The sequence below is a fragment of the Cydia splendana genome, chromosome 1 (genome assembly GCF_910591565.1).
Source record: "Cydia splendana chromosome 1, ilCydSple1.2, whole genome shotgun sequence".
NCBI lineage: Eukaryota > Metazoa > Arthropoda > Insecta > Lepidoptera > Tortricidae > Cydia > Cydia splendana.
This window is the reverse complement of record NC_085960.1, coordinates 25474185-25499142: the sequence shown is the minus strand read 5'-3', so window position 1 is coordinate 25499142 and position 24958 is coordinate 25474185. Positions and strand designations below refer to the sequence as shown.

The window sequence follows — 24958 nt, the reverse complement described above, 5'->3', positions numbered from 1 at the left end:
TTTGCACCGCGGGCCGCCATAAATAAAACGGAGGCGGCAAAACTTTTCGCCTTCTCGTGAGCACGCGGCGGCCTTATTCTGGGATCTTAACGTCTAACGCTGCGTTACGTGAGCGATTTTTCGCGAACGCGACGGGGCGCGGCGCGGCGGGCCCAAGGCGTTCGCGTTCGCAACGAGGACACTTCTATAGGTATCAAAGGATTGATTCACCCCGCGCCGCATCGCTTCGCTTCGCGTTCGCGTGTTGTTCGCCTATGTAGTACGCTGCATAAATAATATAATTGTAATAAAGCTGCTAAAACAGATCTATTTCTTGTGAAATAAAAGGACTATATCCATCTACATATATATCGTTTTACAGATATCATTCTCCGTTAATAAGTTATAATTTATACAAATCGTCGAGGTCCAACATTGAGCATCATTACCACTGTGCTTAAAAAAAAATCAGAAACGTTTCCTGAAAACAGAAATAACTACCATTGTGTATTTAGTACCCAATGTTTCAGTTTCACACTTCAAAACGAATAGAACATTTTAGCATTGGATGATTAAGTAAATGAAGGTTAATGATATGTAAAAAATTACAACTGCAATAAGTAATAAATTGTAACCTCCTGGAACCGACAGGCTTTTTTTAGAAAATAAAAGCCAAAGTTTTAACTAAACAAATGAATAAATTATTCTGGAATCTAGAACGGTCAAATGAATTGAATATAAAATATATTTCTAATTAAAAATGTGTCAAACATGTAACAAAGAAGCCTTTTTCAACTTACATTTCGATGCCAAAATTATGGCATTTTGTTAACATTTGCTCGTGCGTCTCGCTTGTGCCAATACATATGAACAAATAATAAATAAATAAATGACATCAGTTTGATACTATAGGTATGATATCAAAATGTAACTTTGAATTGGTCTCAAAGTAGTTTCACAACCGCCGCGCGATGTAATTAAAGCTGAGGATCTGGAATAAGAAGTTCTGGTACAATTTGTCCGGACGCGGACGTTCGGGCGCTCTCCGCGGGAAATGAGCGTATTTGTCTTACCTGCGAAGGGTGCGGTGCCACTATTGAGGAAAAACAGTCATTATGGAGGATATAGAAAATACACACATCGATACCTTTGGGTTCAATTGGCGTACAGGACATTTTGGCGAAAATTAGTTATATACCATATATATATATTATATGGTATATAATTCATTTTCACCAAAATGTCCTTTACGCCAATTGAACCCAAAGGTAACGAATTTGTAAAAAAAAATGTGAATTTGTTACGATTCATGTAATTTATCATGCAAGCAAAATTCGAAAAATTACGTGTCCTGGACCTGGGGGGCCTAGTCAAAATGATAATTGTTGATAAAAAAAAGCCAATTGAAACTTAAATAATGTATGGAAATAATCATGTTATTTCCATACCTACATTATTACTTTGCGTTTAACATTTTGGCTTATATTTCGTTTTTAAAATAAAAGTAATATTCAGTTTAATTAATACTATAATTATTACACATATACCACTGACCATAGCGAAAACATATAAAACTAAACATGCGATCAAAAATGCTAAGTGTAAATTTATATGGAAAGTATTCAAGGACCAAAAACGTACACTTACGTATTAAATGACTTTTTATTAAACACCCCAGTTCTATAAAGGTAACTTTATATAACAATATGATAAGCGATTACTAAGATATGACAGGTAAAATTTATAGATGGTAAGTTAAGTACCTACAGTAAAAAAATGCTTGATATTAATCACGCAAAACTACGAACGCTAAGGTGAGGTAAGGTGAAGCTGGTAAGGTGAGGTGGTAAGGTGAGGTGAGGTGGGTCGAGAATTGTAACCTCGCTCAAACTGAGGCTACACAATTTAGCCAAGAGCTATACATTCATAAATTCACTTACCAACGGTTATGAATGTTAATAATTAAACGTCGGCTAAGGCACCTGGATAACTTTTATACCGCACTGTTCCACTGGTTCAGTGCAGTACAAAGAACTTTAGCACTCTACTAAATAAACTTTATTTTAACCTCATATTAGAGGTACGCAACGCGAATATAACAAAGTTAATTTGAGTTCCTGAAAGTTGAGTAAGTAAATAGTAATTTAGCTTGAATAAATAACCTCTATAGTTTACGGATGCGTGCCCTAACAAAATAGTAAACTCTGATACTAATTTTATTGCCTTAACCCTTAACCCATATAGCAGGTGGCTTTTTAATACCTACCGCCCGTCTGGATATGATACCTACTCGTATGTACTATTTGTATTAAATATTATTATTTCAAAAACTCGTCTCTTGTATTTGTGCGTGATTAAAAAAAATATAACACAAAAATATTTCTTGAATAAAACCTTAGCTACGGGTGGTATTCCACCTGTCCATTTCTTTGTACAATGTGTATGTTGTCTCACATTTTGCTTAATGAGAGAGTGAGACGCAATGACATTGGACCAAGATATTTGACAGATGGAATACCACCCTAACTCATGAAAACAAACCGTACAACATAGGTACCATACGCATTTAAGATTTAACATACAAATCTTTGGTGAAAATATCGATAAACGGGGTGCATTCGCCTAAATCTGCATATTTTTTGCACATATTAGGAATAATTAATTGGCGCCTTATATATAATAAAACTTTTAAAACTCTGAAGACAACGTTAGAGCCCAAGCTAATTTTGCACCGACTCGTACAAAACAAAGTGAAGGAGTGTCCTTATCAACGTCATATTTTCATAGATATTTGACATTAATGATGCCATTTCCACACTCCGTCATTGCAAATACCATGCAGAGTTAGCTTCGTCCAACTTTATGTAGCTCATAGTAGCAGCAGTAGTAGTAGTTTATATTTATATATCTTTTATGTTTTTTCAGGTCTACTCCGAAATTGGTGGGCTCAGACGCGTCGTATAGGCTGAGTCACTATGAAATCGAGGCACTTAACGCTGTAAGTACATCCAGCTTTAGGCAGTTATTGTCTATAGGTTTTCACGGCAAATGAAAATGTTTCACTGGCAAGCTGCGAATAAATATCAAATGATACGACGTCTAGGTCACTATGCGAACTAATTACCATCATGGCGGCGCATCGTCATGCACTAGCGGGATTCTGGTTGGTCAGTCTTATCACCATATAAAGCCACTACTCCGTCTTACCCGCCATCCCGTTTTATCCTCCTCTCCCCTATAGGTACCTACTGCATTATAAACTACATATAATTCCAATATTTGTGACGTCCCACGGTAAAGGTACCTTATGGCGGTTGGCGCTTACGCTATTATTAACGCCGCTCCAATATTATTGCGGCGCTATGTGACGTAAGTGCCAGCCGCCATAAGGTACCTTTTACCGTGGAACGTCACATTTTATCGCTAAACCTGCTAACATGTTTATATGAAGCCATTATGATAATGGGTATATTGCGAGGCACCCATTCAACTGAGGTCGTCCGATTAGAGACATTACCATAATCTAGCTCAGTCTCCCGCGGCGATGGCGAAGGTGCTTGTTCTATCAAACATAAAACAACAGCAGACCCATACACCCACTACCCACTACCATGTAACGAGCAACCAAGTACAGTTTTAACGCTTTTAAATAGTTATAATGCAAGTTTTTTAAATAGGTAGTTATTTATTCGTTGAAGCCAATAATGGCCGTTCGTTGAATAAATAACCTCGTTATCTAATCCAAGATCGTTGCGCTTATATACCCTTTATCAAAGCTAATAGCGTCTAATTTTCTGTCAAATAAATAGTATGCACATTAGTTATCAATTTGCACCCTTCATAATTGTCAGTAGGTAGCTGTTGACATGTGGGTGTTAGTTTCAAAGTAACTTGTAGTTAGTAGATAAACTTATAAAAGTAGTCGCCCACGTCCCATCACTCTTGATTTGGATAGACACTTTGGGAATTTATGTCCCTTACATTATGTTGGCATTATTGTAGGAGTGAATTGCAAAAAAATACGTAATTTAGCGCAGTTAAGAAGCTGTGATTAGTGTTAACTTAATTGATTCATTTGTGTTAGGAAAATTAACCATGTAAATTATATAGTATTGTATTTATTGTACTTAATTCATACACATATAAGTCTACAGCATACGCTTACACACTTTTATGCATATAATTTAAATAAAAATTGCTTAATAGTCGGAACACAATAATACAATAACTTTAGACTAATTACAGGTCCTTAACTATGTAATTTTTTTTTTAATTCACTCATAGTAGTACTTAGCTAACTTTACAGACCTATAGAAATCAAATGTTTGGCCTTCTGTTGATTTGTATCTGTTGTGCAAGGAAAGATATTTAGAATAAAATGCAAATACTGGCAGCTAGCTTACAGCAGAGAAAGAAGTGCCAATTCACGTTGCAGGGGTTGTTATCGATTGTAACGTTTTTTCCCAAATTGTAATATTCAGTGCAATATCTTAAATATTTATAAGTACATATATAAAATTTAAAAACTTATTAATCGTAGTCAAACCTATGTATTTAATTATACAACAGATGAAGATATTTAATAATAACTTCTTATAAGAAACCAACACTAAACTGAATATTTTGGCTTGAAAGATATAAATAATTTTAGAAAACGATCTTAGACAGTTCGATCTGGATTCTAGACTGAAAATGACATGTGCTAAGGTAAATACTAAAAGACAAGGGTACACTTATAATAAAACAAAGCAAACTGTTAAAATGTCTTATAAATATTAACATAATTTAATTCAGTCCACTTCCATTTAGGGCATACCTTTATTAGGGATTAACCTTTATTAAGGACAGTACCGGGAGCAAAAGGGACAGGCCCGAGTACACGGCCCCGAGGCACTTCCTTTAATTGTATAACAATAGAAGTTAATACCGTAAATGTGGAACAATATTAACTTACAATTGTAATTATGGTCTTAAGAAAACAATCTGTACAAACCTGGGTAGATATATGTAAGAAAAACAATGAGTCGCCTTCTCTGTGTTGATCTTATAATCATAATAGGATAAATTATTTTAAAAACATTTAACGGTAAGTACATACTATGCATTAACTGTAGTACTAACTGATGGGTGCTTAAATAGTCAAAACCACCACCAGTTATATATATGCCAGTTCTACGATAAAAATCAAATTAACTAACCTGAAGAAAAAAAACACATGAGACTATTTATTAATGTTAACTTAACTTCTTTCCGAGACCGACCTGTATTCCGTGTTCTGGTCTCCGAGACCACTGGAATAACGCCTTCGTCGAAACGTCGGAGGTAAATTTAAAAACTTAATTTTATTATAGGTACGCAATTAAGTCCCGTTCCGTCGCTTGCTAAATAATAATGAGTAAAAATCGTGAAGGTTAACTTCTCTTTTTTACTTTCAGTGCCATTAGTTTACTGAAAGAACTGAATTTTTAGCTTTTTAGATCCGTACGGTTTTTTTTTTTTTTTTTTTTTTTTTTTTTTTTTTTTTTTTTTTGACATTTAGATTTTATTCTAGAAATTCTAGACTAGTATTTTTATACAATCTTTTTAATGTTTGACGATCCTTTTGTGAAATTCTTAGTGTTAAATTTGATATGTATAATAATCCAATTTTATTATGGAATAATATTAACATCAATAAATTGCTCTGATAATTAGATTAAGATTAATTACGATTCATAAGAGCTTGTTGCTAGGCCTACATGAATAAAGTATATTTTTGATTTTGATTTTTGATTTTGATGGCCATTCTTGTCTACGTGACAGCGTGATAAAACGGTGTCCGTCACTTTCTATCCCACGGTGTTAGAAAGTGACAGTTATTTTATCACGTGGATAAAACCATCCACAATACGCCGGCTGGCCTTGACTGTTTAGGCTTTATCCGTAAAGCTAAAGATACTGGTGACCAAAGTAAATTTTTAAATGAGCGAAGGTTATAATCACATTCTGTCACTAGCAAATTGTGAAAATCTGACAAATGCCCCGTTTGCTAATGTTGCGTTGCGTAATGCTACATTAGCCCTCAATGGGGTCTAATGAGATAATGGAGGGGAAAGGTAAACTTGCACTGGACTAGTATTCCTATTGGCTACGCGAGCGCTCGCCGCGTGAGTTCTCGGCCTGACTTGACCTGGACTGGTATGACTTGACCTGGACATCTGTATCAACGTTATTTGAGAGTGTGCTAATTATATATTTCTGCTGAGCCCACGACTCGCTCGACGAAGCCGAAGTGTTTGGAATGACAACCTTGGACGGTTTGTCGTCAAAATTTTGTCCGCTTTAGGAACATTTGCAAGTTTTGCTACTGTCTTGTGAGACAGGGGAATACATATATTTATTCATGGTTATTATTATATTATGGGCCTTTGTTCACTTAATTGATATTTACATGCGCATTATGCACGTAACGAACATAAGTTAATGACTTTTTTCATATAGGTACATATTATGATTTTATGATCTAAACATTCTAAACGTAACTTTATCTAAGTATATTGTTGATGTAGTTACTTAAGTAAGAAGTTGTAAGACACGCGATGGAAAACAAGACCAACTCCAAGTACATTATCCATTGATATCCACAATCCTCAGAGAGGTTGAATCATCTTAAAAAATATTTACAATATGACATGATATCTAATGTCAGATTATTACAAATATAATTTAAATAAAGAAAAAAAACTGCCTTAAATTATTTCATGTTTTGAACACTTCGTACTTCAGCATCATTATTCATAGGTAAATCATTTTAGCAAAGTGGTTTTAGAATATCTCATTTTAGATAAGTTATCGTTTTCATTATCCCCCACCTTAAGCCGGCGCCACACTACCCCGCGGCCATTTGCTGAATCACCGCAGCTTAATAGGGTGTGAACTTATTTATCTGAGTTCGGGTGACTCCATTTAGGGGTGGTCATGATCTCATGATAATAGCACAGACCAGTGTCTTTATTAAATTAGTATCAAATTTAAAATAACTTTATATTTTTACCCTTAATTACATTCAAGTTTTACTAAGCAACGTGTTACAACCATTTCCGTTTCTATGAGAAGTTGGTCTCTGTGCCTATTATTGTTGAATTTCGCGCCTTTTTCGTAACTTTCTCTAATAACGAAAATGGTCAGACTATACCAACGTACATTCGAAAGTAAATAGCTTGAATGTGATCGTGAATAGGTTGTATTTGGAAGTATGTACATAATGTGTAGAGTTTTGCCATTGATAAAAAAACGTTCTAGGTTCAAGGTTTACTAATTTGGGATTTCTGTTTTTCTTTCCATAAGTTTAAATGCAACTTAACCTACTCTTTAATTAATCATTACTACTGTCACTATAAATGTAATTATTAACAGAAATAAATTCAATAACCATAAGTTTAATTGAAATGAAATGGGCAGTTTTCCTGGCGGTGGCAGGCGTCAGGAGTCGAATAATGTCGTGGACTAATTACTCAGCCTTTACGGCGGGTGTAAAGTGGCTGTAAGGCGGCCAAACCATCGGCTGCCTTTTTACAATTGGATTGCTATGAGTTTTAGGGGTGTTGGGCACGTGGACAGGTCGGAAATCAGGCATTGCTAGAAATGAAATTTGGTAAATACTTACTTAAATTCTACACTTATATTGGTAATAATAATATGACGGTAGTAGTTATGTTTGACATTGATTCGACGTATGTGTAGCTTTTTTAAGTACATAATATATCAACTTAATATGTACTTACCTACTTCGGAATGTTAATGTCAACTAAAAACTAAAACTTAAAATTGTACAAAATATTTGAATAAATTTAAGATAACAAAATTATGATTTATTGCCGCACATGCCCAGTATCATCTAATATAAGTTTTCAATGTCTTTATTTCTTCTGATTTATGAATTAGTAACGATACTACGTGGGAACATTCCGATTTACAGGCCTATTCGGATTTCGAGATAATCACAAGATCTTGAGACGATTTAGAGATCAACTAGATCTACATTAGATATCGACTAGATGTGACTTGGATATCTAAGTCATAACTTGTCGAAATCGTTCAAGAGGACCTCCAGAATCGCCGAAACGTCAAATTTGACATATCTATCTTACAAATATCTTTAAACTAGCTTTTGCCCGCGGCTTCGCACGCGCAGGGGAGTTTTTTCAATAATCTATGTACTTTAATGGTTTTAGGTATTTTGAATGTAAACAAACCGTTTAAGATGATAATTATTTTAAAAACGATGTTTGTGTACTGTTCAATTATTAGAAGGTATTTGTAATCTTATAATTTTGTAGCTCAAAAAATTTACTTTAAGGGATTGAATTCTCAAAAGTCTGGATCACGTGTGGCTGTAAATCAGCGTGTATGTTACAACCGTCTATGCTATCTTCGTAATTAGCATTCTCCACCAGGGGCCATAGTTCACGGTCGGCTACGTTATATTTTAATTTTGATCCCATTTTTGTAATTTTTGTAATTAGCGTCCCACAAAACCATGGAAATGATACCCATATTGATATTTTGAAATTTCAACCCCATTGCACCCCCACCAGGGGGATGATTGTTCACTTCGGCTACGTTAATTTTAATTTTGATGCCATTTTTGTTATTAGCGGCTCAAAATACTATGAAAACGATACCCATATTGATATTTTGAGATATCAACCCTATTGGGGACTTTTCCCCCTCTTAGGGGTTCAATTTTCAAAAAACCTGAAACACATGTTTACTCATTTTTGTTTAGGAATACTCCTGTGAAATTTGGAATAAAATAGTCTAACTTATCTTGTTTCCCCATACAAACTTTGGACCCCCATTTCACTCCTTTAGGGGATGAATATCGAAAAATCCTTTCTTAGTGGACACCTAGACCTTATAAGGAATCTAGTTGCCAAATTTGGACTTTCTAGTCCCAGCGGTTTGGGCTGTGCGTTGATTTAAGTCAGTCAGTCAGTCAGTCAGGTCTTTCACGTTTATATATTTAGATAAGAGAAGGTATTTGTAATCTTATAATTTTGTAGCTCAAAAAATTTACTTTAAGGGATTGCATTCTCAAAAGTCTGGATCACGTGTGGCTGTAAATCAGCGTGTATGTTACAACCGTCTACGCTATCTTCGTAATTAACATTCCCCACCAGGGGCCATAGTTCACGTCGGCTACGTTATATTTTAATTTTGATCCCATTTTTGTAATTAGCGTCCCACAAAACTATGGAAATAATACCCATATTTATATTTTGAAATTTCAACCCCATTGCACCCCCACCAGGGGATGATTGTTCACTTCGGCTACGTTAATTTAAATTTTGATGCCATTTTTGTTATTAGCGTCTCAAAATACAATGAAAACGATACCCATAATTGATATTTTGAGATATCAACCCTATTGTGGACTTTTCCCCCTCTTAGGGGTTCAATTTTCAAAAAACCTGAAACACGTGTTTACTAATTTATCTTTAGGAATACTCCTGTGAAATTTGGAATAAAATAGTCTAACTAATCCCACAAAACCATGGAAATGATACCCATATTGATATTTTGAAATTTCAACCCCATTGCACCCCCACCAGGGGATGATTGTTCACTTCGGCTACGTTAATTTTAATTTTGATGCCATTTTTGTTATTATCGTCTCAGAAAACGATACCCATATTGATATTTTGAGATATCAACCCTATTGGGGACTGTTCCCCCTCTTAGGGGCTCAATTTTCAAAAAACCTGAAACACGTGTTTACTTATTTATCTTTAGGAATACTCCTGTGAAATTTGGAATAAAATAGTCTAACTAATCTTGTTTCCCCATACAAACTTTGGACCCCCATTTCACTCCTTTAGGGAATGAATTTTGAAAAATCCTTTCTTAGTGCACCTCTAGACCTTATAAGGAATCTAGTTGCCAAATTTGGACTTTCTAGTCCCAGCGGTTTGGGCTGTGCGTTGATTTAAGTCAGTCAGTCAGTCAGTCAGTCAGTCAGTCAGGTCTTTCACGTTTATATATTTAGATTATCCGTATCGTAACTTGTTGAAGTCTAGTAGAAATCTAACTTATTTTCCGAATCGAGCCGTTAGCCAATAAAAGTATTTCTTTTTCATAAAACTTCAACATCCTACAAGAAAATGTTACATGACAATTACCACATCACAATTCCGCCACAATACGCGTTTGACTTCCATTACCTTTACGTGGAAAAATATCAAAGGCTCCGTTAATGCATCGCCTGAGCAATCTCCAAATCGAGGGGTGCATAATTTATCACAGTGCCGCTATATCTGCTGCTATTTTTATTACATCACACGTTGAAGAATGAATTTCAAATGGTGTCGGAAGTTTACGTTGGGGGAATAAATCCCTATCCGCTACTGGACTGTTTTGATGCACTTGTTTTGCTGCATATTTTAAAGTAGGCCTCGCTAACATTTTTAAAGGTTCTATTTTATTTCACATGTGATTAATGTACTTGTACATGGAAATTTACCATATAATTATAAAAAAGTATATATATAAGTTATTATAAGTAAAAAGTAGCTCAAGTAAATAAAAACGACTTCTCCAAAATCTACATAATAGTATATGTTTCCATTATCCAAATGTGATTAATAAAACAATATTGAAGCTTTTTTCAGTCTGCCTCTTTTAATATCATAAAAAAGTAAGGGTTCCTAGCTGGCTAAGTTATTACAATTAGTAGGATGCATTGAATATGATTAATATTTTATGTAGATGTAGTTTTGGATATTAAATTCGTCTTATTGCCTACTTTTATTATACAGAACTAACATTAACTATGTAAGTATTAACTTGGTTCCATGTTTACTAATGCCCGTCTAATTTAGTATATCTTATTACAGTTTGAGTTGGCAAGTCCTCAGGGTTTCATCTAAAAGCTGGAAGCTTGACAAGTAATAGCGTAAATAACAGTTTTATTTTCTCTAAGCGTTGAATTTAGTGTCCATTTAGAGCCATATTTCGTTCGCCAGTTAAACATTATACTTATTTTCTCCTTTATTGTGTTTTAAAATGGATATTTTAAAAAGTATAGGGATTTAAATGGCAATATCCATAAAACGCAAGATCGTTTTAAGATCTGTATTAGAAAATAGCATAAAACATTTTGTAGTATTAAAATTCAAATATGCTGGGATGATGGCTTTTTGCAATTCAGTTTGGAACCGATTTCAAATTGTTAGAATTGAAACTGTAGATACGCCTGCAAAGAAATATTGCATGATAGGTAAGCGCATGTTGGAGAAAACGCGACGTAAATATAAACTGAAACGATATCTTGTATGATAGAAGTTTTAAATAAGATTTAAAGGAAAATATTTTATAGCAATCAATTCGTCGTTTTTACCCGAAGACTTAAGCCGACCACTGACTAACAGGCCGCCGGACGATATCGTCCTGTCAGTTAGAACAAAAATTTGACAGCTCCGAACAACTGACAGGCCGATATCGTCCGGCGGACTGGTAATCAGTGGGACCCTTTAGAAATATAGCAACCGAGAAATTAACATTAATACTTATTGCAGTGCACGAGACTTTCAAGCATTTTTTAAATTGAAATGTTTTATTACTCTCGGTAAAACATGTCTTTTGTATTTCTGTATCAAATGAGGTATTTACTGGTGTCATTATATTAAAGGCTTTTTAAGGCAAATTACGGCTTTGCAACACTTACAGCGAGCTTCGTACGTCGGGCTACGCCCGACTCTTTTAGTATGAGGGCGCCGAAGGCGCCCGGCTTTAGAACACGACCAGCGTGCCTCGTACGTCGGGCTACGCCCGACTATTTTAGTATGAGGGCGCCTTCGACGCCCGGCTTTGGAACGCGTACAGCGTCCTTATATATATTAAAGAGAGGGTGGAATATTTCTCACACTTCATACACTCGCTTCGAAATAAATCAAACGCAGAGTAGCCCTTACGGTTAAGAGGATAGCGGAGGACGGCTTCTTCATACAAGTCCCTATTTTCCTCTCTGGATATGTGGATATTGACCAGAATGGAAAAATATTTTTACACAATTATTTAAAAAAATAAACTTTTTATTTAGTGAGATATCGATAATTTCTAAAACCGATGTATTTACGTCGTTTTTATTTAAATAAAAAAATAACATCATGAAAATAAAATTAAAAATTGTGTGCAGTTATCTACCGATCAACAGTCACGCCTATCAGTTTGGTGCAACGTTATTTTCCCACAGTAACTTTTCCTTTGAATATAAATGTAATGCCATTTTTAATCATAATGTAAAGACGACGAACCACAAAATAGCTTCATTTACACTTTAAACCTTATTAACAAAGGCAAAGGGTTTAAATCGTTTAATCGACAATTGACAGATTGCACGGCACGCCATTTTTTTATCCCCTATCGGAACATTTGTCAATATCGTAAAATTTGTCTATAACAACGTATTTCCGGTTTTCTGGCAGCGGAAGTAGACAGTGCGTGCCGCGGCGTTAGAGGGGAGCAAAAATCAATAAGAGGAAACGCGATTTTAACGACTTGTAGACAAATTGGTGCGGAACGATCATTTGTTATCGAAGTTTCGGTATTGTGCAGGGGTTAGTGGCAGAAATAGAATGGTATTCATCAGTTGTCAGCGTGCTTGGTAGACGATAGCGGCAATAGCAAGATACGGTTGTTGTCCAGTTGGGCCCAGTGATCTTTGGGGTGACTATAACGGTATGTAATCCTTGCTTTTGTGCTGAGTTCAAATATCTCGTTTGTTTTTTTGCCACTGTTCATTATTTAAATGTTGTGTACTATCCGTTTCCGTGATTCACTCGTCCATGGCCCCGACGGAAGACCAGCGTTGGCCCATTAAGGCTAACACCATGCTGAGTCGGGACCATTTCGTGGCTATTTACTTGTTCTGTTATGTAATGATATGTGTTGTAATGTTAAGTGTAAATTTTAATTTTCGTTCTTCTTTTTTTTCTCTTTTGTCTGTTACCAATTTTTTATGCCACGAATAAACTATTTCTATTTCTATTTCTATTTCTATTTAAATACCGGTTGGGCTATCTTCATTATTTGTGTACTAAACACAGTTTCTTGTTGTGATTTCTCCTTGCGGAAATTAATGTATATTTATATGTATTGCTTCAAGTAAGTCATTATACTGGTTGCAATCAAACATAACTATAATATAAAAATAAAGTTTTCTGTCGATTATAAAATAAAAATATTTTTTTTTCTTAGCCTATTTGAGTGTCCCACTGCTGGGCAAAGGCCTCTCCCCTTAATTTCCACGACTCCCGATTTGGCGCTTCCTCCGGCCAGTTGTTCAGGAAGCTGTCTAGGTCATCTCGCAAAAATATTCTTAGACCAAAATATTACTCGATGTCACAGCTATGTCGTAGCTATAAACAGAGTGACTAATGTTTGCTCCCTTAGTATTAGTTAACTTATATTAAGTACTGGCCAAAACAATATAACGTTGCTCCGTCCATTAGCTGTCAGAGAACAATTTGTAACTATGACTGGTTTCTTGGGGAGAAGCCGAGACTCTTAGTTGAAAATTTGTGCACGAGATTGTGCAAATTAAGATTTAAAATAGTATAACATAACAATATAAAATAGTCTTATACTGAAAAAGTACTAACATGATGCCATTCGATTAAACACAAAATGGCAATCGAATAGTGTATTAACAAAAAAAAAACTACGAGTAAATAGTGTTTGTAATTTACCTACTTGCAGCAGTCCAAATATTTTTAAATAACATACATGACGTGTATCGTTCGTAGATTACTCGAAACAACATTAAGTACCTACTCGTTTGCGTATTGTAATTCCTAACATAGTCATGGGAGTTTTTATGGGATTTTGAGTTTCCAAAACGTCCCGCTTAGCGCGCTGTAACGCTGTTCAAAATACCATACAAAAATATACATAACGCAAACGCGAACGCTCGTCACGGTATCGAATGATATTTACACTAGGGCTTCTGTTATCATCAGACTATTCAAACTGTGTGTTTGAGAATCATACGTCACGTAACTTCATCGTTTGTTTTATTGCGCCATCTCGGCAACTATGCAAAATTTGCATGTGTGAAGCATCCAGATTATTCCGCTCTGTTGTCGCTCGATGTTTACTTACACGGACTGTATAAATACGGCTCTCTCAAAAAGGTCCTTTAGGAATTACTCTAGATAATCTTTGTTCATAGATCAAAAATCTTATTTTTTAATACAAGGTCTAAAACATGCTTGCTTATTGCATTTATACTGTTTATCACTATTTACGAATAGGTACCATTTCTTTGGAATAAAATGTGATTTTGCCCCAATTTATTTCTATCGATACTTTGGTTTGGATGCACACTCGGATTCTTCAAAAAATTATGTAGTATTATACCTTGATTTTTAATTGTTTATCGAAACAGTGTCTACCCATTCAAAATATTATGAGCATTCTGAGATAACAGGGACTTTTAACATTATCCCTACGTTATGTTTCGATTTCTATGTCTGTCAATAAACATACAGAAGTACATAAGACCATTTGGATCAATCACGCCGAGCCCCAAGTCGGTAATGACGCGGTATCGTCGCCCACCGCACTTATTAGTGGATTGTGCTGTTGCATGGTCACTAGATGTGGCTTAGAAAAAAAGTACTATTCTTGCTGTTCTTAAAATTAATTACTCAATAATATTACGTTCTACTGACGTTTAAAAAAGAGAATTAGTCTAATATATAATTCTTGGGATACCAAAAAAGAGCAGCAAAAATATAATATTACATTGTAATTTTGAAGTGGCCTTTTTAATTTTGTTATTATTTATTTTTTGCAATCGGTCATGTATGAAAATAGCATCGATAAACAGAAGACGGTTGACCCTTTTATTTGAATTAGGTATCTGAGTATACTTTCTGGGTGAATAAGGCACTGCCTAATACATAGTACACTAGGTTCTACGTTGGTAGAGTTGAACCAAGATAAGTCTGCAACGATTTTGTTAGACACGCAGTGCAAGTGTTATTTTAAACGTCTTCTACTATTTCAAACTTCTATGAAATGATGACGTTGCATACATATATTGGTCTAGCTTTAGTAGCTTTAGAGATAAGATCATAGAAATACACATTGTAAGTAAGTACCTACCTAAGTCATTTGACAGCATTCGTTCTAAATGTGGTTATGACACTTATGACCTTGGATATCAAGGGTCAACTTCGGTATTTTTTTCAGAGTGATTAATTGATTATGGTAGTAATTACCTATTTACCAATAAATAAATATTGGCTGAATGTTTTTACAGCATTTCAGATTTTTTAACAGAATAAAAATAAAATAATGTAAACGAATGAATGTTTATAACAATTTAATATACATAAGTCATGCCATTTAGCTTTAAAGTTTCCAAACTATACACCTCTTTGAGTAACGCCTCCTGTTGTAAATTAAAATAAAATCTTTGTAACTCACACCAACAATATTAAATCTTTTGACTTTTGATATTTAATATACCTACGTTTTTGAATGCTACGGTTATCTACCTTAGTAACAACTAAGGTAGATAATACTTATATATCACATTTAACTACAATTATTGTTTTATCGTATAATATATTTTTTGCCGGTGACTGTTTAAGTTACTGTCAGATTTGTGTATCACTTCCAGTTTCCGCACATCCTGCACCAAAGAGTCATCTAGACAAATTCACCCTCCCGCATTGTCGCTTTGATCTCAACGACATGTTTTGGTTTCCACAACACCCGCCAGAGGGGGCATCGATGTTGGTTTCAATTTGAACCTCGTCTGGATGGAAGATTAATTTTTGAACCTAGTTCTAGGTAGATCTGAACGTAGCGGTTAATCTTGTCTATAAATAAAATGTATATTCAAAATTGTTTTCATTTAAATAGTATGCTTTAGAATGCTCGTACAATTTTGAATGCTTTAACGGAGTTAGTAGAAATTTAATATTTTTTTGAAAAGTAGATGTTTTTTACGTATGAACTGTGTAAGAAGATTCCTATGTTACCTACTTATAGCCTACGTAAAAATAGTAACTACCTAGTACCTACATTGTAAACATAACTATTTTCAAAGAAATATACCTCATTTAGGGAACCATCTACTCGCTAGCGATAATCTAAAAGGTTTATTGCACGTAATATTTTCAATTCGTTCCACTAGATATGAGATATGTCGTATCCCATAAGTTACCATAGATACCTCCACACTCCTATTAAGCCGTCGAAATTCTCCCCTGCTGGAGATGGTGCGAATGTTTTTTATTTGATTTCGCATCCAATTTACCGTCGTGTGCCAGAAGCGGCTCGTTGAGGCGCAATGACGAGATACTATGTAGCTAGCGGCGTGCTGTGGATTTGTCCATTTTTTGCTTCGGAAAATGATCTGGTAGATTAGAAAACGACCGATTGAAAGATCATACATTGGTAATACTAATTGAATGAACACTAAAAACTAACGAATCATGTTTGACTCCACAATATACTACTGACGAACTAAATCGTTGTGTTCAGTGATGTCTGCCGTGTGCGAAACGACGAGATGTCGCTTTCTAAAAGTGTCGAGAAGTTGGTTTTGATGTCACAAAAATTCGTCTACTAACTAAAAAAGTACGCCTACCTAGCTTGGCGTCTTATCAGTCACCTACAGCCGGAGCTCTGCTGCATAGCCTGGCTATAAGATGTAGGATTTCCTTGCAGCGGCGCGACGAGTGAGGTAGACAGTGAACCGCGCCTGGTAGTGGCACGTATATCGCGTAGGTACCAAGGTACCCGTAAACGAATACGAGTTTCTAAAAAAATATTTATATAATCGAGTGTAATATTTTATTAAAATGGTTCATCCTTTTCATTGTGTTGGAGACTTTATAAATATTTAATTAATTTCACAACGACCTAAGGGTCTAAGTAATTAATGTTCTAAATCACCTGCGTTTTCCATGTCGATTGAATCGCACACAATGTAAACTCATCTGTCAGCGCGCGCGCTGTTAATTGGGGTTCAGGTGCGCGCACGAATTGCACGCATGTGTATCGCCGGCTTAAGGGTGCTTTGACACTGTCTCAAATTTAATTTACATTTAATTCAGTCAAAACTGTTAGGTTAATGCTCGTATAGCATTGGACGTAAATAACATAAAATATTTAAGAATTCTAACAGTTCCCTGGTACAAAATTCGAGCAAACTTACAAGCTATATTTAGTCATCGTATTATAGTAGACGTTTGTAATGTATTTAGAATTTTCAATAAAGCTTATGCATTCGTTTATTGCGTACATCGATTTGTGGTGTTGATTCTCACTTTTCACGAGTACGTTACTCTGTCATAAAACGTACATAGCTATATGGAAAATGGTAACAAACATAAAAATTAAACGCTTTTAATGCTATGTATTAACTTTTTAATTTTCCTATCGGATCTAATTTTGTAACCAAGTAGGTACTTATTGTAAGACACTTTTGTCATATTTTTATCACCAACAAACAGCGTGCAGCCCCCTTAAGCTAATGCATGCAAGGATTAAAATACCATGATTCCCGGGAGATAAGTAAGGGTAGCTCACAATAACTTTTTGTCAAATTTTCATTCACAATTTTTCCTATTGTCAAAGTTGGCTGTTACGAATTTGGTATTCAAATGTTTCAGAACGATTTCATGATTTTTAAACGGCGTCGCTGAAATGGAAGAGGCTAGACGGTGTATTTTATTTAAGTACCTATACCTACTAACTTGCTTATTGCAGCCATGCATAGATAATAGCTAATGATAACTAACTAAAATGTATGCACCTTGGTTATTAAAATTACGAATTAATCTTGATAAATGAAAGTCAGTGAACTATGGTTTCAATCCTTCACTAACTTTTGTAATACAATTTTGAAATTAAAATAATAAATTCTAAATTAATTAAATATTTAAAGGAAATCGGTATAGGACAAGTTATTGTACAATAATTATATTTACAATTCTGTTTTAGAACGCATTACACGTGTAAGTACGTTACATTATGTTGCACATTAATAAGTAAGTAATAAGTACCTAATAACAGTTTTGAACAAAAAAATATGTCACCTAATAATTTTTATTTATGAATTTGTTATATATTGATAAACTCAAAACTTTGAGAAATATTTAGCAGTAAATTAATTTACGGTTTGAAAGAAAAATATAAAAGATGAAAAGGAATCTGTGCTTACATGCAAATTAATATGTTTACCCGTGTACGCGCAGGTTACAAAAACGTGGAATTGCATGAAAAACACTATACCTACCTATACATATAGGGTTGTCGATTTTCATTTAGGAACCTAGGGGCGCCATCAAAAGGCTCAGAAGGATTAATGCGGTAATTGAAAACGTGTCTCCTGCGGTTCAACCTGCACTTTGAGGTGGTACGAGTTAACCCTTTGTTGGGTGAGTTTTCAAAGCATGCTTGTTCGGCTCATGTTGATTTGCCCGTCACTTTGTGGGCTCTGAGGCAATGGTGGTCCAGTCTAATTGTGGAATACCTACGAGTATGAATAACTTGTATAAGTAGTTCTGTTTTAAGGTGGTTCGCCTAGGTTACTCAAAACTTAACTCTCGCTAGATGGCACCACTTTTGCAAAATTTCAGGTTTTATTTTTTTGTGAAATGGTCATGGTATTTGTATAAGTACTTAAAAGTATGTTTCGCGCACTCTTTAAATAAATATTGAACTATTAAAATAAACATTGAATACTTCATTGTGCAAAAACCACCTTTTTAATTCGACGGAGTGTTGCTGTCACGCTTTTTCCTACTATTACTCACACATGCAAACAGTGTTTCCTTGATCCTTGTAGTAGACAATTTCGCACAACGTAAGAATGCTGCAATGGCGTTGCGGTATGTTCGTGGAAATACGTGCAAGAGGATTGGGGTTCAAGGCTGATGCGAGTAGGTAATTTCTTTTTATTTATTTTTGTCTTTTTGTGTTATCTTACCTTTAAACGAGCAATTATTATATATATATATATATATATATATATATATATATTTATTTATATATTTGGATGATATCAGAAACGGCTCTGACGATTTCAATGAAATTTGCTATAAGGGGTTGGATCTCTTAGCTAGGTCTGATCTGTGAGAAAACGCGCATTTTTGAGTTTTTATATGTTTTCTAAGCTTTGGTCGGTCTCCCAGATATTCAATCTCATCTTCCTCGCGTGGGGTCCGCTTGGCAACTAATCCCAGAATTGGCATGGGCGAATTTTACGAAAGCGACTGCCCTGACCTTCCAACCCAGAGAGTAAACTTATTGGGATTAGTCCGGTTTCCTCACATTGTTTTCTTTCACCGAAAAATAGGTATCGGTATATAAATAGGTTCCGGTAAATAGGTATCAAATGATATTTCGTACAAAAGTTCCGAAAAATCATTGGTACGAGCCGGGGTTAGAACCCGCGACCTCCGGATTGCAAGTCACACGCGCTTTCCGCTAGGCCACCAGCGCTTCCCCCAGATATTCAGTATTATTTGGTATTATCAATAAATTACTTTATCAACGTTTTCAAAAAATATATTCAATACCTGATTTTCATAGATTATGATCTTTTTGGGTTCTTCCAACTCAGAATCACTAGCATATTCTTCTTGAATCCTGATGCCTGAATATAAAAACTATGTTCCAAATATTTGTATAGAAGTTTTAGTTTCCGCTACGTCAAAAAAATGTCTAATATAGGTAATAGGAAGAAAGATGATGCAACAATATATTATGGATTCTAATAAAGTTATAATTTACTTACCGGGTAGTAACTAGTAATAATTGTGTTTTTCATTCATAGACAAAATTCCATTATTTTCAACTACAGGAAATTTTATACATTTCTTTTTGATTGCAGTGAGGATGTCCTGATTGTATAAATCCAAGAGATTAGGTAGAGTATAATTTCTAATTATCTTTGTAAAAAATAAACGAATACGCTTAGCCCATACTTAATCCCCATAATAAATAAAAAAAACAATACGAAATTTAGGTGTAAAAAAAAGACAAAAAGTTATGTCCCAGCTGGGGATCGAACCGGGAACCTTCCGTTTATAAGCAAAAAAGCGACTGTTTGCAAAACACACCATGATAGTTCTTAGCTAAGCTGACGAAGTTCGGGTACTTATTCTCGCTTCGGTTAATTAAGTACCTGTCAACAAAATTGCACTAAACATGACGGCACTCCAAATTCGCGCCGTGGTCAGCCCGGCAACGTCGGAAATGGTATGGCAACGTCGCAAATGTATCTGTACCCGACATTTGTGACACACACATACGTAAAATTGATGAAAAGTTAACTATGATTTTTGCATGATTTCTGTATGAAACATTGTTTTCCTATTCATTTCGCGCAAACGAATATTCGAAAGTAGATAAATGCGGAAATATTTATGTACTAATAGTGTGTAGTTACTTAATGAACACGGATTGAATTTTGTATGAAAATCGAACCACCTTAACTTTAACTGTTAAGGGGCCCACTGATTAACAGTCCGCCGGACGGTATCGGCCTGTCAGTTATTCGGAACTGTTAAAATTTGGTTCTAACTGACAGGCCGATACCGTCCGGCGGACTGTTAATCAGTGGGCCCCTTTAGAGATTATTAGATATTTGAAAATAGTATTGACAGGAAAATATTAATTAAATGGTCTCATAAATTAGAGTTGTAGTAATATTTATGAAACTAGAATTTTACTACAATTTAGTTGCCATACATTTTTTAAATATATTACATGAGCAATATTATCCCTTCTTAAGTTATTTGCACAAGCAAAATCTCTGTCGTGTTAAGAACTCGTGAGATATCCAGACATTTAAAACGCCCCCATTATACAATAGCTCAACTTAATTATTATGTAATCAAAGTAGCGATTAATAAAGCTACTTCGTATATTTTTGTCACCTCACGCACCGGTCAACACGAACAAAAAACAATAATCAAGTGCTTACACCGTTAACGAATGTATTGTTTTCACGTGTGCCGCCGGACAGTGACGTAGTAGTCGCAGCTATGACGGCCGGCAATGTCGTGAGTAAACATGCTGCCACGCGAGAATATTAGGGGTAAGACTCGTAAAATTAAAATTTATAATTTTTTCTGTAATAGATACACAAACTTTTTAAATACATTGACAACACTAACTCATATTTACTTTCTCTCGATATCTAACTTTGTACTTGACAATTTCAATTCTAAAACCCTAACACTGTTGCCTCTATATTGACATGTAAAAGTTTGTTTAATTTTTTTGAAGTGAAAACTTCTTTAGCGGCGCTGGGCACTTTTTGAGGTGGGGAAAAAATGATAAACTCGAGACAGCGTAAGGCGGTCACGTGACCGTAAGGTTTAGATGGCCACTCATTTAGATGGCATTTAAATCAATAAAGAAAAACTCAATGACATTACATGAAAAAGGTACGGGTACGTATCTTGTACGGGTTGAAATACGAGGATCTCACAGTTACATTCTAACTTTATATCACTCAAATATAATTCAATAAAGCTACACCTTGATGAAATCGCTAATAAAAGTGAACTCTAGTACTGGTGAATAAAACTCAAAATATCATGACCAAATATATTTAGATGCGAGGTCTGCAAGGTAACTTTACAATTTCTATTCGAATCTTAAACAATTAACGCTACAAATTTGAATTTCGAATTTTAAACAAGCTCACTGACCAGCAATTTCAGAACTAACGTTTTTCAATAGAAAGGAGGAAGGGTCAATTATACATAGTGCTGCAGACATTTTGGAATAGTCATTGAGTTTTCACTTCTGTCGGCACTCCCGGAGTACAACCCGTTGTTTTTTTAATTAATAGACGATTGTATATGTTGTGGCTTTTTCTTTTTCCGTAATAATACTAATACATAATTAGTTACAAAAATAGACAATACATTTTAATGAAATTTTTACGTTACAAAAATTTGTTTAATATCACTACTAGATACTGGTACATAAAGGGGAATGTCCGCCTCAATCCTCGTTATGGTTGCATTGGCGGGCAACCCTTAAAAATGTGTTCATTACGGGTCGTTTCGTTTACACGCGGGGCTTTATACACGACGAACGCGCTGTGAAAGCCCAGCGATCACATAAGTAGTTCAAGAACAGTAAGTAAGCGATTTTTTAAATTGATTTCAGAATCATATTATAATATACATAGAATATACATATCTTGAGTATGTTAATATGTAGAAGCTTTCTATAAAATAAAGCATATATTACTGCTATTACCAGGATATAATATGCAAATAGAAGCATTTGCGCGTAGGCATTGAAATTCAAGCAATCGAGAAGACTTACTTCAATATTTGATTCATTTTGCATAGCAATTAGGTATTAATTTATCGAAACCGAAACCAGTTATGTTGTTTTAAATTAGGATTTTAGATTTCAGTAGCTGAGCAGTGGATTATTCTATACCTATTATTTAATTTTATTGATCGCGCTTAGAGGTTAGAACGGGGAGATAAATCTAGTTTCATTTGTAGTATGTTCCGGGTTGCTTTGGAAAATTTTACGCAGTTAAAACGATATTCTCGAATTACTAGTGTTATCGACAAAATGAATGACGACAAATAAATCTTACCCACGCTGTGACAACCGACAGCAATGTTGTCCACCCAAACGTAATATATATTAAACCACAATCACAACAATTACCTTTTATATTTCGTTTTTGTTTAATTTTATTTTCTTTATTTAGGATTCCGAGCAGATCTTACATGCTCTTAAATCAACGTAACAAACAATCATGGCTGATGTTTATCAATTACAGGGAACCAGGCTTGGCTTATGTCAATAAATAAATAGCCAATTTAATAATTAGTTCCAGTTCTTCTGTTTTAAAAGGGTTTACTATAACATCGAGTCGCGTGTATGAAAAGCGCGCAAATCCGTCAAAATGGCCGCGTCAACGGGACCAATTAGTCAAAATAATTGGTCGAACCCGTCATTTGGCTGAAAGGGAAATTAGGCCGTTTTTGTCCTCAACAAAACCTGCGCGCACATAAATATCAATTAAACCCAAATGGCTGCCAATATTTGGTAACGGGTGGTCGTCAATTTTGTCATAGCGTTGCAATAATCCCCGTAAAATTTGTGATTATTTCATTTGTTACGAAAATGTGTAGATATTTACTACTGTCCTCCCTAAAAGTATTGTTGGAATAAAAGTTAAACGATGTGCCTACCAACTGTATAAATATACATAAAACATTTTATATTTCCGACAAAAACTAAAAGAAAATTTACCCCTAATACCTACCGTTTCTCTTTTCGTAATTCACTAATACTTACCTAATAGTAAGATCATACAACCCCATAAGTAACTGGCTTAATATTCACGTTAGTCTAAAAATCTTCAATGTAAACTTGGTGGAAATTGGAAGGAGGGAGTTAGGTTTTGAAAGAGCCATTTGCATTTTTGGTAGTAACGAAAAGAAATTTATACGAGTATTTGTTTTTTTTTTATAGAGGACTTAAATGATTGAGAACGAATTTAGCTCCGACTATACAGAAATAATATAAATGGTTTTTTCAAAACCTAGCTCCTTCTTGCCACTTTCCCCCTATACCTATACTATTACAGGAAGTAATAAAGTCTAAAAGCAATTCAAAGGTTGTCAGTAGGTACATACCGTAAAGCACTGCACACAACAAGGTTGTATATGTGTATGGATGTTTAAACCTGTAAAACATCCATCTTACCGTAATTCAGAGTGTCCCTTCAATTAGCTACCAAGCAAACAACCAGAAAACATGTGCTCATACTTCGCAATCCAATTTCGTTGATCCATTCGTTCTTTAAAAGCAATTAATACGTCATCGATCCACTTGGTCATCATTCCACTAACTATCACGGTAATTAGACCTGACTATTATACTTCATTTAACAGCCTTTGAGGCATACAGTGCAATAATACCTAATACTTAGTTTTCACGTAAATGTTCGCCATTAGGTATGTCATTAAAGACCCCCTCCCCTGTCCCTTAAAATTTCATCTAACGTTAGACAGCCTTAGGCAAATACATATTACTTAAAACACGAAACTATCAGCGTATGCACATCGTCCGTCTGAGATCACCCACTTCTTAGAACGAGGGGCCGGAACGTTAACTCGATAACTCCCCTAACCTATGGGTGGTAGATTTATTAATCAATCTCCTAAACGCGTTTTAACTGGGCAAATTGAAAAATTATGTGTCGACGGCCTAGGGTGAAAGTTTCTGATTGATTGGTTTAGTTTGATCAGTATATTGATGGTGAGCCGAGGTTTGCGAGTCTTAGGGTAGTGAAGTTATTTGAATTGATTGAGTCTTTGAATTTTGCTTTGTGGTATTGAATTTGCCTTTAGAAGTGTTTTTCAGCACCTCATCTGTCTCACAGTCATTTCAATTCGTCATACTCGTAATTGTTTAATGCAATTACTCTTGTTATGTTACGCAAATCATTACTTTTAATACGTGAATTGTCCATAATATATTCTTGTAGACAATCATAGTAAAAGTTAAGGAACATTTTTAATCTTTATCTTTTTTTATAACAATGTCCGCTGTCCTTTTTTTATAAGCTAAGAGTTCCACATACTATGTAAATTAAGAGTATTTTCTTGGCTGACCATAAATTCCCTCACAGTTTGTATAGTTCTCACTTTAAAACTGTCCCCAATTGAGTGCCAACAGTTAATTAGGAGAAAAAGCTGACAAAACAGAACTGATAAAATTGTCAACGAAATTGTTATACCGAAATAAAGCGTGGGACTGAGAAGTTTTTATTTTAAGGATTGTTGGTCCACAAATAGAAGTTTATTTTGTTCGCGTATGAGGTATTACAAATTGGTTTGATAATAATTGATCGAGATAATGAAAGAGTATGTAGTACTAAAATACAACTCATGTTAGAAATTGAAACTTACTAGTAAAAATAACA

At 34.9% G+C, this 24958-nt stretch overlaps 1 protein-coding gene across 1 annotated transcript in view; it reads left to right on the top strand.

Moving 5' to 3' along the window:
- The first annotated feature begins 2900 nt into the window (after positions 1–2900).
- The window catches only part of LOC134797944 (kinesin-like protein CG14535), a 256028-nt gene continuing 233970 nt past the window's right edge, over positions 2901–24958 (top strand). The window contains exon 1 of the mRNA XM_063770285.1: positions 2901–2977. The gene's annotated coding sequence lies outside the window, so the exon portion shown is untranslated. The remainder of the gene's footprint in view (positions 2978–24958) is intronic.